The sequence below is a fragment of the Galleria mellonella genome, unplaced genomic scaffold (assembly GCF_026898425.1).
Source record: "Galleria mellonella isolate WM207_F2 unplaced genomic scaffold, CSIRO_AGI_GalMel_v1 utg33, whole genome shotgun sequence".
Taxonomy (NCBI): domain Eukaryota; kingdom Metazoa; phylum Arthropoda; class Insecta; order Lepidoptera; family Pyralidae; genus Galleria; species Galleria mellonella.
This window is the reverse complement of record NW_026442079.1, coordinates 12,146,983-12,160,646: the sequence shown is the minus strand read 5'-3', so window position 1 is coordinate 12,160,646 and position 13,664 is coordinate 12,146,983. Positions and strand designations below refer to the sequence as shown.

The 13,664-nt window shown below is 33.5% G+C and overlaps 1 long non-coding RNA gene across 1 annotated transcript; it reads right to left on the bottom strand.

Moving 5' to 3' along the window:
- Window positions 1-6,590: 6,590 nt before the first annotated feature.
- Window positions 6,591-8,805, bottom strand: LOC116413304 (uncharacterized). Its single transcript, XR_004224051.2, has 3 exons — window positions 8,588-8,805; window positions 8,271-8,383; window positions 6,591-7,017 (listed from the first exon to the last, which is right to left on the bottom strand). It is a non-coding gene; the product is annotated as an uncharacterized LOC116413304 (long non-coding RNA).
- Between the last annotated feature and the right edge of the window lie 4,859 nt (window positions 8,806-13,664).

The window sequence follows — 13,664 nt, the reverse complement described above, 5'->3', positions numbered from 1 at the left end:
AATAGGGGCTTTATGAACGCAATAGAACCCAAAACAATGATTTTTAGAATTTTGTGTGTTTGTCTGTACGTTCTTAAGTTTGTTTGTAAGCGATCAGTTGAATTGGCTGAAACTTTATAAAGGTAGGTTACAACATATTTTATTAACTCATAGAATATTTTATATATCGAATCGCGCAGACAGCGCCGCGGGACACAGTCAGTTATTTAAATAAAAAATGTACAGAGATTAATTTGATCCGTTCGAATGGTGATACATCCGGACATAAGTGAAAATGTATACGAGTATCGTTATACTCTCTCTCTCTCTCTCTTTCGTTTATCAGGCATCGCCTTAATGTTGTAAATGTGAAAGTTTGCTACGATGGACGGATGGATGTTTGTTTCTCTGTCACGCAGTACCTACTGAAGGAATTTAAATCAAATTTAGTATACGAATGAGTTATATCGTAACTTAGTACGTACGTACTTACGTTTGTACTAATTCACGCGGACGGAGCCGCAGGGTACAGCTGATATGCTATAAGGTTGAACGTATACTGCACCATCTCTTTAGGAAAGAAAAAAAATCTGTCACATTGTTAGTATTATTTATACATGTTTAGTGGTTTTATGCATTTTTTTCTATTTCTAGTAAGTGATATAACCTGTATCAGAGGGTCGCGTTCCTTCGTAACTAGGACAATAGAAATCATTTTGCAATATACGTCTATAGTGTAAAATCCTCAATACAACATATACATTATATAATACCGAAAAAAAGTAAGAAAGAATTGAAAAAATATATGAAGACGACGACAAAATATAGAAGGACGACGGCAGAAAATAAATATTATTATTAGAGAGGCTTACCAGTATAATTTCCTTGAAAAAAGACATGTACAAGATGTCAAAAAGTAAGAAACAAAAAAGTTATCAAAAGGCATATTCGAAATATAAAAATATAAAATCTAAAAGGTAAACTTATATAAAAAGAGAGGTCTGTCGCTAACAGTAACCGCTACACAAATTTTCCGGAACCTGTTTCTATTCTGTCTTTGGCAGATCGTCGAGATGAAATGGACCTGATGTTTTTACGTAAGCTCATTCATGAAGACGATATTTTATATGCCATCGCCCCAATATAAACAATAGCTTTACTGACCAAAAGAAAATATAGTACAAAGTGCGGTCTCAATGCTAGTAGCATTCTCTACCAGTCAACCTTCACGATGAACAGTGGATCACGAAGGTGGCCTGGCTTAGTATAGTTGAAGACGATACCTTCCAATACACATGTAGACATCTGTCCTCTTAGACCGGGGGTTCTATTTAGACTGGACGCTAAGAAATTTTATATGAAAATACTATGCCTATCACCACTTAATTACTATATAGCTCTCCGGAAGTTCTGCTCGCCTCATTGGTTTAACCACAAAATGGTGAATAACGTTGGTGTTGCGAATAACTAAATTCAGACAGCGCACGCCATATTATTATAAATATTTTACCGACTTCAATAGTATTTATTATAAATAGTTATTGAAAATATATATTTGCCAAAATAAAAAGTAGTCTATATAGCACTCAGTAATATTATACCTTTCTAACAGTGAAAGACTTTTTTAAAATCGCATCAGTAGTACTGGAGATTACTCCAAACATTCAGTCATACATAATTTACCTCTTCATAGTAGTATAGATTTGTAATAGATTGATACAAAAAATATATAAACAAAACAATAAAAAAATATATGTATATGGCGCATAGAATGGCGCATAAACATAAAAAAGTATTCCTCAAATCATACGAAGTTCCCTTACAAGTTTATTGCGTCTGCATGTGTGTATTACACACACACAGACATATATGAAATTCATCGCATCTATTCAATGCGACATCGTTTGGTAATGAATAATAGATACGTGACAGATATAATAGAATAAATACAATAATAATTATTATTATTGTCTATTTTTAATATAGGATATTAAAATAGACAATAATAGATATATCAAAATATCGATGCACCAGGAGAACAGAACTTCCGAAGAGGCATACAGTAATTAAGAGGCTATATGCAGGATTCTTCTTACAATTGTGGCAATCGATAGTTTCATATAAAAGTTCTTACCGTCCAGTCTAAATGGAACCCTTGACCTAAGTGCAAAGTGAATCATAGATCATCAATTGTAAATGTCTTTTTTTCAAATATGCTTGGAAATGTGAGCATTATTTTGACAATCTTCTTCGAGATAAATCAAAATTGGCGTACTGACCAAATATATGCGGGCAGCGGCCGGCAAAAGTTGTATGAAAATCCATATCTGTCGTGTTTTGCGGCCAGATAAATTACTAAATTTAAATTACATAAATTACTATGTAAACTCATATCTAATCTGTAAAAATGGAATGACATTTTACTTCGAAACATGGCTACCAAGGAGGTAACTAATAAAAGGTTTTATTTAAATTTCGAACTGGCTTGCAAATAGAAGGCTGTATATTGAAAAAAAACAAAGGAACATTATGGCGCGTGAAAAATTATTATTGTTCGTTATTCGTCATTGATAGCATGAATTAGTTGCACCGACAAGAGGAAACTCTTAAATGAAAAGAGATTCGTCATTGAACTTAAAAAGTAAAATTGTGTTTTTGATTTCCGCGCATTATTTGAGAAAAGTACTATACAAGCCTTGGCCACAACTAGGTATTGATAGACTCACGTATGTGTGCCTCGGCTACGCCTCGGCCCACATTTGCACGTTCGTCCATCAATGCCTCAGTTGCTGGCCGCTGCAGTAGTGTAGATATGGTTACTTTAAAAGTTGCATTAGTATGAACCTTAGATTATATAGATAGAGCATAAAGCCTGAAAAACGGGCCAACTTTTTGTCAGCTAATTCTCAAATGAGCTGACTCGTTTTTTTATCAGTGTTCATCTAAATCAATATGTAATGTATATGTATCTTGTAATTGCATTTGTATATTTTTGTTGAATAAATTATTATTATTATATAGAAGTTATAAAGGAATCACTTATAACTATTTATCACACAAAATTGTATGAAAAAGACTTGTTTTTCTCGAAACATTTGTATGGAGACACTCTATCTATATAATGTTAGGTATATATATTCTTTATTGCACTTGTAAATTACATTGTTAATGCATTTATAAATATTGTGAGCAAGGGTGGACTTATCTCTGACAGAGATCTCTTCCAGTCAACCCAATGCAGTTAGAAAGCATGTTGTTAGCGGGCAGCTGAAGTGCTACAACTATTAATATTTAGAGTACATAAACAAATATACAGTTAAATAAAATATTAAGATACATAATAAAATATGAATATAATATAAGGTATGAAGTAGACATTTTCGGTTGTATGTTATATAGTACATAATACTGTCCGGTAATTTACCCATTAATAAAACGCTGGTGTGGCGTAATCGTAAGTATATCCTTTCAGAAAAAAGAATTTTTTAAATATGTTCATAATGGCGGGGTTATGAGGTAACAAATTTAAAAAAATACCCAATTATAAACCTCCATTTTTGAAGTTGAAAAAATATATAGGCATATAAAAAAATATATTTTTGGTTCTTTCTAAAGTGGGGTAAAGTGGTATGGGGTTGAAGATAAAAAGATTGAAAAAAATTTATAATTATATTACGTATCACAGATGAGTCTCATACAACGAGCACAGGTTTAGCGCTAGACGTTGAAACCGCGACTGTCCGTGACCGAGCGGTAGCGGGCTAGGCGCAGCGACAGCGCACCATGTGTAGGTACCTAGCTTCGAGCACCAGGGAGGAGAAGAGATTGTTAGTAATGGGGAAGTGAGTCCCCATTGGTATCGATATACCTTAACAGGTCGACCTCCACGCAGTTCCCCCTGGAAACCATCGTGACTAATTTATCTTTTAAATTTGTCACGATGGGCTAACTGACCTGCCTTTTCACGTTCACCAATCATCCCTCACTGGTGCCCCGCCAGTGTATACCGATAGCGCGGGCGGGGTTACCATTCCATTATCATCCATAAAGCTCCGAGCACCATGCAAACATTATGCGCAGACGCATACTATGGGACTCGCCTGACTATGTTTGCGGATTAAATTGATATTATTAATATTGATATTTTATAATGTATATATGAAAGTGGATGTATGCGTGTTGATTGTTTGTTTTATGTAGTGTATGTCTTATAATAAATAAATAAATAAATAATGCTATAAGAATATATATTAATATAATGTAAAGTATATATGCTCCTCTGTGCTCCTACATACGTGTCGAGCTTTATGCGTTATTAGCTAACTAATCGCTACTTTGCGTCACTTATAATAGATGGCGCTGTAAATGATAAGAAGTTCATCGGATCATCTAGTTTTAAATTTGTAAAATAAAAATAAATTCTGTTATACTACTAATAAATATACATTTACATTTGTTATTTCTTTTTTATTATTATGTAATTGTGAGTTTCAATGTTTACGTTGTCGGTGAATTAATAAGTAAATTAAAAAACATGTTTAGTACCATGACTCCAGTTCGACATTGTGTTCAGCCTCCTGCATCAACGCTTGTCATTGCTGCTACTATGCTATATATACTGCTGTATTACTCCTATATACAAAAATCACATAATTGTAGTTTTATTATATTAGTAATAGTATAATGTGATCTTATTTACAGGATCTGAAGCTAAAATTATTAGCGGCGTCGACTACAATAAAGTGTATAAATAAATAGTAAGTAATATATTTAACAATTTTTAATAATTAAAATTAACAATTAACATTTCATTTTATTTTCTAATAAGGCTACTTCTAAATCAATGTTCATGTTTTCCTTCTTAGAATGTTCCAATTTTTCTTCAACTATTTCAATTTGTAACTTAAAATTTGACAAATTTACAAATATTTGTAATATTTGTGTAGAGCCTATTATCAGACTGTACTAATAACCAATAGACACTTTCATTTTAATAAATAATGCAACTAGCTGCTCAATTCTCTCGTGCAATGTAAATTTAGATGCAGGAATAAATATTACTGGACAAATGTTACTATGTTAAAGGCAATAAGGATTACGTTTCATATTCACTGCTCACCTATTTCTTCACACTTGCCATAATCAAATGTTGAAGGAAGTCCTTGAATGCTTTTTACTGTGACACTAACCAAAGAATTTCTGGTATCATCTAAATCCGGAGATACAGGCCCACCTCCAGTTCGTCTTAGTTCTTGTTTATGAGTAGCATAGTTCCTCATGTAAACAATTATGTCTGTTATTGGTACCTATCCATAATGCTATTGACTACTGATGTACCTTTTATAAACTTGTATAGCAAACAAGTTGATGTGGGTCATCAGCTGATGGAAATATTTAATTGTCATTTACATACATAAATGTGTAATGGATACCCACTATTCTACATTCAGCATAACATTTCATGATGGGACATGGTCCACCGTGACAAATTCACTAAACATTAACCATGATGTTTTCTGGGGGGGACAAAGCGGAGATCCACCTGACAGAGTATATTACTTGTACAAATAATCCCTTCCTCCACGTATATTACGACCACCTCAAACGACTCGCAGGAAATCATTGGATACAAAATCTTTTGCAGAAAGTATTTCTCTAGTAAAATAAACATAATTATAAGAATGTTACTATACCTCACGAGCAGTTCTTTTGATGTTTCCTCATATATAGTTTAATTGAGGAAAAGTTCAACATGAACCACTTTGTGAATTAAAATCGGCACGTAATTTAATGCACGCTTTATGTTGGGAAATCTTGTCGGCCGAAGGTGTTCTATAATGGGAAAATGAAATTCCTTGACGTATTTACAATTATAATTGTTAACACTTTATAACTGTACTGTATGTTACAAGGTTAACAGCAGTGTGCATCAAAATTCATTACCTGTTAAATCAGCTGTCTGCAGTTAAATTAGTGGTTACGATCAAAATTCTGATATTTCACTTTTAATTTTGACAGTTTACTTTTAATTTAACAGATAAACATAATTTTGACTGCATTCACATTATCTGTGATTTAACCTCAAACATAAACATAAACCTATTATTTGCAAACGTTTAAAAGATTTTTTTTAAATAAAGTACTATTTATAATTGTTATTATGAGTAATAATATGTTTTTGTTTTTATACTGAGCTTTTGACTAAGGTATTTGCTAAAAAGGCTCGTTTTGATGTATCGTTGGAGCACTGATGCAAGACATTTGGTAGACAGGCGGCTGGCTCCGTAACATACGCGCTGTACGGAATGGAGAATAGAGCAGTAAAGGCGAGTGTAGATGGTTCAGTTCTCTGAACCTGAACAAGTATTTAAATGCTTTAAAACTGTAAAAATAGTACAATGCAGGGATATAGAATACCGTGAAACCACTAGAACAGCCATATTATTACTCATAATAGCCACCTTTTAAAAATAAAGGCAACAATAATATTAAAAGAAAAATTAAAAGCAGATTAGGGGAAGTAATGAAACAAATTAGCAGAATGTACAATTGACGGAACTAATAAAAAGTATATCATAGATATTATGGTCAATGGCAACAAACTTAAATGTTATGTTGATTTAGGTAGTCATTGTCCTCTAATCTAAGATAGCTATTGCCAAACGACTTGACCTTGAAATAACTAAATCAGACGACTAAATGATCTAAAACGACAAAAATTATAATCAGTACGTGTGTAATCATCGTGAAATGAAAACCTGTAGAAGAGGTAGCTGTATCATTTCTGAAACTACCCAATAGTTTTAGAAATGGGATCGACGTGGAGTCATGTTGGACTTGAAGGAAAGCTGATTGTAAGCTTTCCTTTAGTTCCTGTTGACGTAGTGACGACGGTAACACTCGCGATAGCATCACTGCTAGATATTTGGCGACTGACGCGACCCAGGAGCCGACGATTTGGTGTACAACGGTCATCTTTCGTTATAACCAGGCTATCGATGATTCTCTTCCCGTAAATCGCTGCTATTTTGTCCGCATCTGTAATTAAGAAATATATTCTCGATAATATGTATTCCAAAAGTGAGTTACAAGAGCGCGTGCTCTCCAATAGCGAGGCAGTTCACATATTTGGACCATCTCCTGTTCAAGCTGGAATCTAGACAACGTAGTGCGTTGCTAGGGTTTTCAGAGACGATAATACTGAATATGAATTACATAGCTTAGGCTTTGCTTTATATGAGCCATGTTTCCTTTTTAATTGCCACAGGAATGAGTAAATAAATACACCTAATATAGGACATATAGGGGGGAAAGGGATTGTTAGTAATGGAGACTGAGAATCCCATTGCTAGCAATATACCCAACCAGGTCGACCTCCTCGCGGTTCTCACTGGAAACTATCATGGTTAATTCCTGATGAATTCATCATGATGGGCTAACTGGCCTGTTTTCATTCTCATCTATCACCCTTCACTGGTGCTCCGCCAGCGTATCCCGTTAGCGCAAGCGGGGTTACCATACCATTTTCACCCATCAAAAAAAAAATGGGCCATAGAAGAAATGATTGGACAGGTATTTACATGTTACATTAAAGCATAAAATATGTGCATTTTAAAACTTAAATATCGTTTTAAATATCATTATCATCTCAGCCATTATCTGTTCACTGCTGAATATAAGCCTTTAACCTAGAACGCCAAAAAGTACGGCCCTGATCCACCAGCATCCACTGATTCCCTGCAATGAATTTGAGGTCGTCACTCCATCTAGTTTGCCCGTACGGGGTCATCACTCAAGAACCTTTTTTCCCCATCGGTTGTCGGTTCTTCGAGCTATGTGACCAGCCCATTGCCACTTTACTTTGCTTATCCTTCCTTAAATAGACAGTAAGCTAATGAAGTGACAGTGTGAATATAGAGAGTGGCACCATACAGGTACGCTAAAACATAAATATGTGCGTCTTAAAACTCAAATATAGATTAAAGTAGGAAATAAAGATGTATGTGATTTAGTTTTACTCAGAACAGAAGGGACTGAAAAATCCATTCTGTTTATAATCTACTAGTGAAGCAAAATAAACTTAAACATATAATATTGTTAAAAGTATGTGTGCCTTAATAACTAAATAAATTTAAAACATTTTTACTTATATGAGATTTAAATATAATAATTAATTAGCATAAATATATCTAGTATTGTGCGTGTACAGTTAAATTTTGTCCGCCTTATTTTAAATAAGGTTTAGATAGTTTAAATTATTTTTTCTTGTTTTAAAAATGTACATAACTTACTTGTAAGCGTGAAGCGCCGAACCAAAGACAGGTAGCAAGCGGTCCGCGAGAAAAGCTGACTGGACGGCGACCGACGCGGCGCCGGCGCAGCGGCCACGTGAATCCCGACTGACCTGAAATGTGATGCAGAAAGAATGTGAACAAATCTCACAATATTGTCAATCGGTATATCTGATATGAAATCGTAAAGATCAATTAAGAAATCAATAAGGATTTATCAAAATTACATGTCCTGATTAATGAATAATAAAATCAAATTAATAGTTAAACTGATACTGGTTGTATATAATAAGTAATATGGAATGGAATGAACTCACAATGCCTTCCAGATTATGCTCAAACTCGATCCTTTTGTTCTATGATCATCATCATAATCTTAGCCAAAATCCGTCCACTGCTGAACATAGGCCTCCTCTAGAGAGCTGTCGCTGTAAACCTCTCCGGAAGCTTTGTTTCCCTGGTGTTAGAGACCTTGATATGCACTTGATAACCACGAAATTAGAAAACTTAATTAGTGCGAGTTTATAACAGTGTAAGTACACTACATTGTAAGAGTTGGCAGTGGCTTAATGTGCGCATAACTAGAAAATTTAATACATGTTACCTTTCCAAAATAAAAAAACAACATAATGAAAATTATAAAAAAAAAAATTAACACCGTTAGCGTTGTACCACTATTTATATATGCTTCCATTCAAAATATTAATATTGATACTTACCATAAAAGTACCCAGCTATTTCATAATAAAAATTATCATATTTTACGAGAAACATGGACAAAAGACAATGGTTACCACTTTCAATCAGGGCCGTTTCGTTGGGCCGTCAACTTGTTTGCCATTCTAAGTCGCATAAAAAATGAAAAGAAAAAAAACAAAAAACAAGTTTCTGTGTTTAGTCACTTTATATTGCTATATGACAATTAAAAATTTATATTATTTTACAAGTGAGTAATGCAATTCTTTATGCCGTACATTTGGAAGTGTTGTGGCGAGTCAAACAGCGTCGGAAAAAAACACGTATACATTTCTAAGAACATCTTATCCTATATGAGAAATAACCTTATTTTAGTTATAATATTATTGCAATAACATACAACTATAATATGACTAAAATTATTTTTATATGAAAATGTGACATTTTAACAGAAAACCGCATACTACAAATATAATTGAATAATTAATTGTACATAATTTTAGGTATTAGTTATCTTTGTAACATATCATTACTTATAATTCAATTTCAGTTCATATCAATGTTAGGAACAACACTAATTGATTTTAGTTAATTTTACAAGTTCATCAAAATTGGTAACATAGCACAGAAATTAGCTCCGCTACTATATAAATAAATGAGTTAATTAATTAGCTAATACATGCAAACTTTAATTATAATTATCGTAATTTATTCAGAATGCATTTTATTTATCTCTGTGTGATTTATCAAAACACATATTAATAATATTAATTGAAAAAATATATTAAGCGAAGCACTGTTTTCGAAAAAGATGGCTCAAAAAACAAACTTATTGAATAATAAAGTTTGGTAACACAGTTTCATACAAAAACGTCATTACAACAATAATGATTCAAGTGTCACAAGCCTATAATTGACTACTACATAATTTATGCATTCCTGGTGCTAGACAGGATGCGGACTGATATAAAAAAAAGTTGGATTAAAAAACATTCATCGTCCAATGTGTATGCGCAGTAAAGATTGTTTCCACGTTTGTGGAAAATATAAAAATGTCGACATTTATTCAAGTTCAAGTTAATAGGCATCCAGAAACAATAAGGTAGTGGCTCTAATATATTATGATGCCGGCTTATGAGACACGCTTATCGTTATTGTACATATGTATATACCTTTCAAGGTACTACTTGCAAGTTTTTCCCATTTAGCGTTGGCAATACCAAAACGAGTCATGTGTCCTTTCTGAATATTTTTTTTATGCAACTTAGAATGGCAGACAAGCTGACGGCCCACCTGATGGAAAGTGGTAACCGTCGCCTATAGACATGAGCAGTACCATGGACATAACAGAGTATACTGTTTCGCCCATGATACCCTCCATGCGTGGAATTGGCATTCCTGAGGACTCAGGTGTTATTCTTCTGTACCCAGTAAATTCACGCCATATCCCACCCTTCAAACCGAAACACTGCCATGAAAACACAACTGCTTCACGGTTGAAACACGAGTGGGACAGAGGTACCCAAGCAATCGACTTTTGTACAAAGTCTCCCTCTGATATTCTTAAATGGTAGAAATCGACCGCCTTGTTTACGCTTCGCATTTTCAAGTACAGAAAACAAATGCTCTTCGCTACTCTACCACCTGACATGCGTGAGACATGCAGATATTGGAAGCTGCCGCGGCATCAGGCATACTTCTATACCAAGGACGTCAGCCTGTCTAAGTACGTTGGTGTTTCTTACCCGCTCAGATCATCTGATGTTCAATATATCACGAAAGGATTTCATGTGAAACCTGACTAGCGTGCGGATATGCTTTCGATATATTGCCCATGTTTTAGAGCAGTGATTCTCAACCACTGTGCCGCGTTACTTTTGTGTGCCGCAAAATTTTAAAAGTGTGCCACCAAATTTTGCAAATATTTAAAATTTTTGTCATAAACTATTTATTCAGTGTGTAAATAATTTTTATCTTTTTCTTTGTGTGCCGCCAAATTTTGAAATCGGTAAATATGTACCGCAACAAAAAAAAAAGGTTGAGAATCACTGTTTTAGAGGAATATAGTAGTTATAATCATTATCATTCATTCATCATTATCATCGTTGTCAAACTAGCTGACTCGTTTTTTCCCTACTAGTCTTCTAGATATTTAAATCATGACGAAACTATATTAAATTGTTTAAATCAAACGAGCTTTAGCGCAATAAAAAGGTGCAAATATTATAGCACAAATAAAAAAATTATAACTATTTCTCTTTTTTTTCTCAATGTTCTCTACCCAAAGGTTGTCTGGAAGAGATTTGCTTAGCGATAAGACCGCCTTTTGTATCATATCTTATTACAGTTAAATGTATTTACTATTTTATAAATGGTGCAATAAAGTGTTAATAAATAAATAAATAACATTTAGTTTTATTTTTAAAACTATTAGTTCTAGAGAGTCTTTATATACAGTATTTTAAATTTTAAATATAAATACAATTATTAAAATTATAATCCACGCCAGTTTTTAGTGTTACAAGTACACAAAAAAATCCCGCAATTGAATTAAAATTCCTGAAATGAGGTGATTTTTTTCTAATATTATTTGAATATTTACGCTATTTTATTACGTCATATAAATATAATATTTATGTAAGTATGTACATGGAGATATTATTGAGTATTTTGCAGACTATTTCATGTTATTCATATTAAATGAAATTACACTGTCAGGACACAATAATTTTATTTATTAATTTTACCATTATCAAATGACTTCAAAAAGAAGGATGTTTTATATTCGTTTATTCATCGTTATGTTATTTAACCGATTAATTTCAAAAATCGAAATCAAATGATTCGTGTTAAAGCAATATGAACAAATTATTACTATTATTGTAGTTAAGTTCTAATTTCAATAATAGTAATAAATAAATAAAGTATGATAATATATAAATAATATATAATAAATATTTTAAGTTACAACATTCACTTATTAAAGTAATAATTTCTCACCTGGTCACCCTACCACGCACACGTGACAAAGGATAACTTGTTTTTTATTATCTCACGTGTTACTAGGCATACAGAAGTCGACAAGAAGTTCTCTAATTACGTTTGTGGGAAGTTTTATTTAAAAAATATCGATGTCTATTTAAATGCGAATATTATGCACCTAGAAACAGTAATGTTTCTAATATGCGGCCGGATTTACGGAATAAGCATACATCGCCTCTTAGCGAATACAATATGGTATTTGAAAAAAATGCTATTTTAAGTATAAAAAAAAAAATGTCCACCGTTTGTTAGAGATTTAAACTGAGAGTTCAGTGATCATGCGCAGACGGTTTGTTTTACAATCAGCTTCTATCCGCGAGTTGGTCCGCGTGACCGGGATATGTTCAATGACCAGGATACAGTACGTGTATAGCAAATACCATATAGTCATTAGTTAAGCCATTAAGGCGCTTTGAGGTAACAAACCAACAAACAAACCCACTCTTACATAATATTAGTTAAAGCTTTAGAGCTCGATTTGTAACTGCAACTATATAATAACATACAAACAACCGTTATTGTCATTTTATAAAACGTAAAATATTATCAAACGATAATTGCTAGTGCAGGCTTTTTATAAGTAACCTTATACGTAACACTATACGAATACTCTAATATACATATATAATAAATACATTATGTAACTCTTATACTATTCTTATGTTTTTAAAATACGTACATAATTTAAAATAAACAATCAACACGCATACATCCACTTTCATTCATATACACATTATAAAAATATCAATATTAATTTACACGTAAGCCTTCCCCTCAGGGGATTTTTGCCAGTAGTTGCCACGCTCGGCAGGCGCGTTGGCAACTGCAGTTAGGCTTTCACAGATGTTTTAAAAGGGACGGTGCTGCCAATCCCTCGCCCTCCCTTAGTCGCCTCTTACGACACGTACGGGCAATAGCAGTGGACCATTCTATTCCGGGACCAACACGGCGATATTATTATAATACAATATTATATAATATACAACCGAATTGTACCCTCTTTCTGAAAAAATTCCACGATTGGATTCATTTATTTCAAATCCATATTTCTATGTGTTGTCGACGTAACACGGTGAGTGCGAGCGAGACGAACTCTCTTCACACGCCGCGCCGTAGCACGTGCGTTGAAACGATCTGCTACGGCGCATGCACTGCGAGCGTGCCGCTACGACTCTGTGACGTCATCCGTCTGTGCTACGAATACTCACCTATCCGCTACGAGTGTGTTCTACGACGCAATAACCCAAAATTTCTAATTCTATAACTATAACCCAAATAAGCCACTGCACACATTGTAAATAGTAATTTACAATGTGTGCAGTGGCTTATTTGGGTTAGAGACAAAATGGTAAAATTTATGTATTACATTAATAGCTAGCAAATGCATTGTCGCACATGTTAAATGTGCAACGATACTGCGATTGGAGTTACAGGCAGCTCTGTTAGCTGTTCGACTGGCGCGTACTATATATAACGAGGGAGTAGGGGCTCACAGTCGAACGCCGTTTCCTTTAGTGTGACTCCACTACTGTATTACGTAACAATACGCATATATATATATATATATATATATATATATATATATATATATATATATATATAATATATTGTATAGATACCAGACTTTGTACAAAAGTTGATTGCTTGGGTACCTCT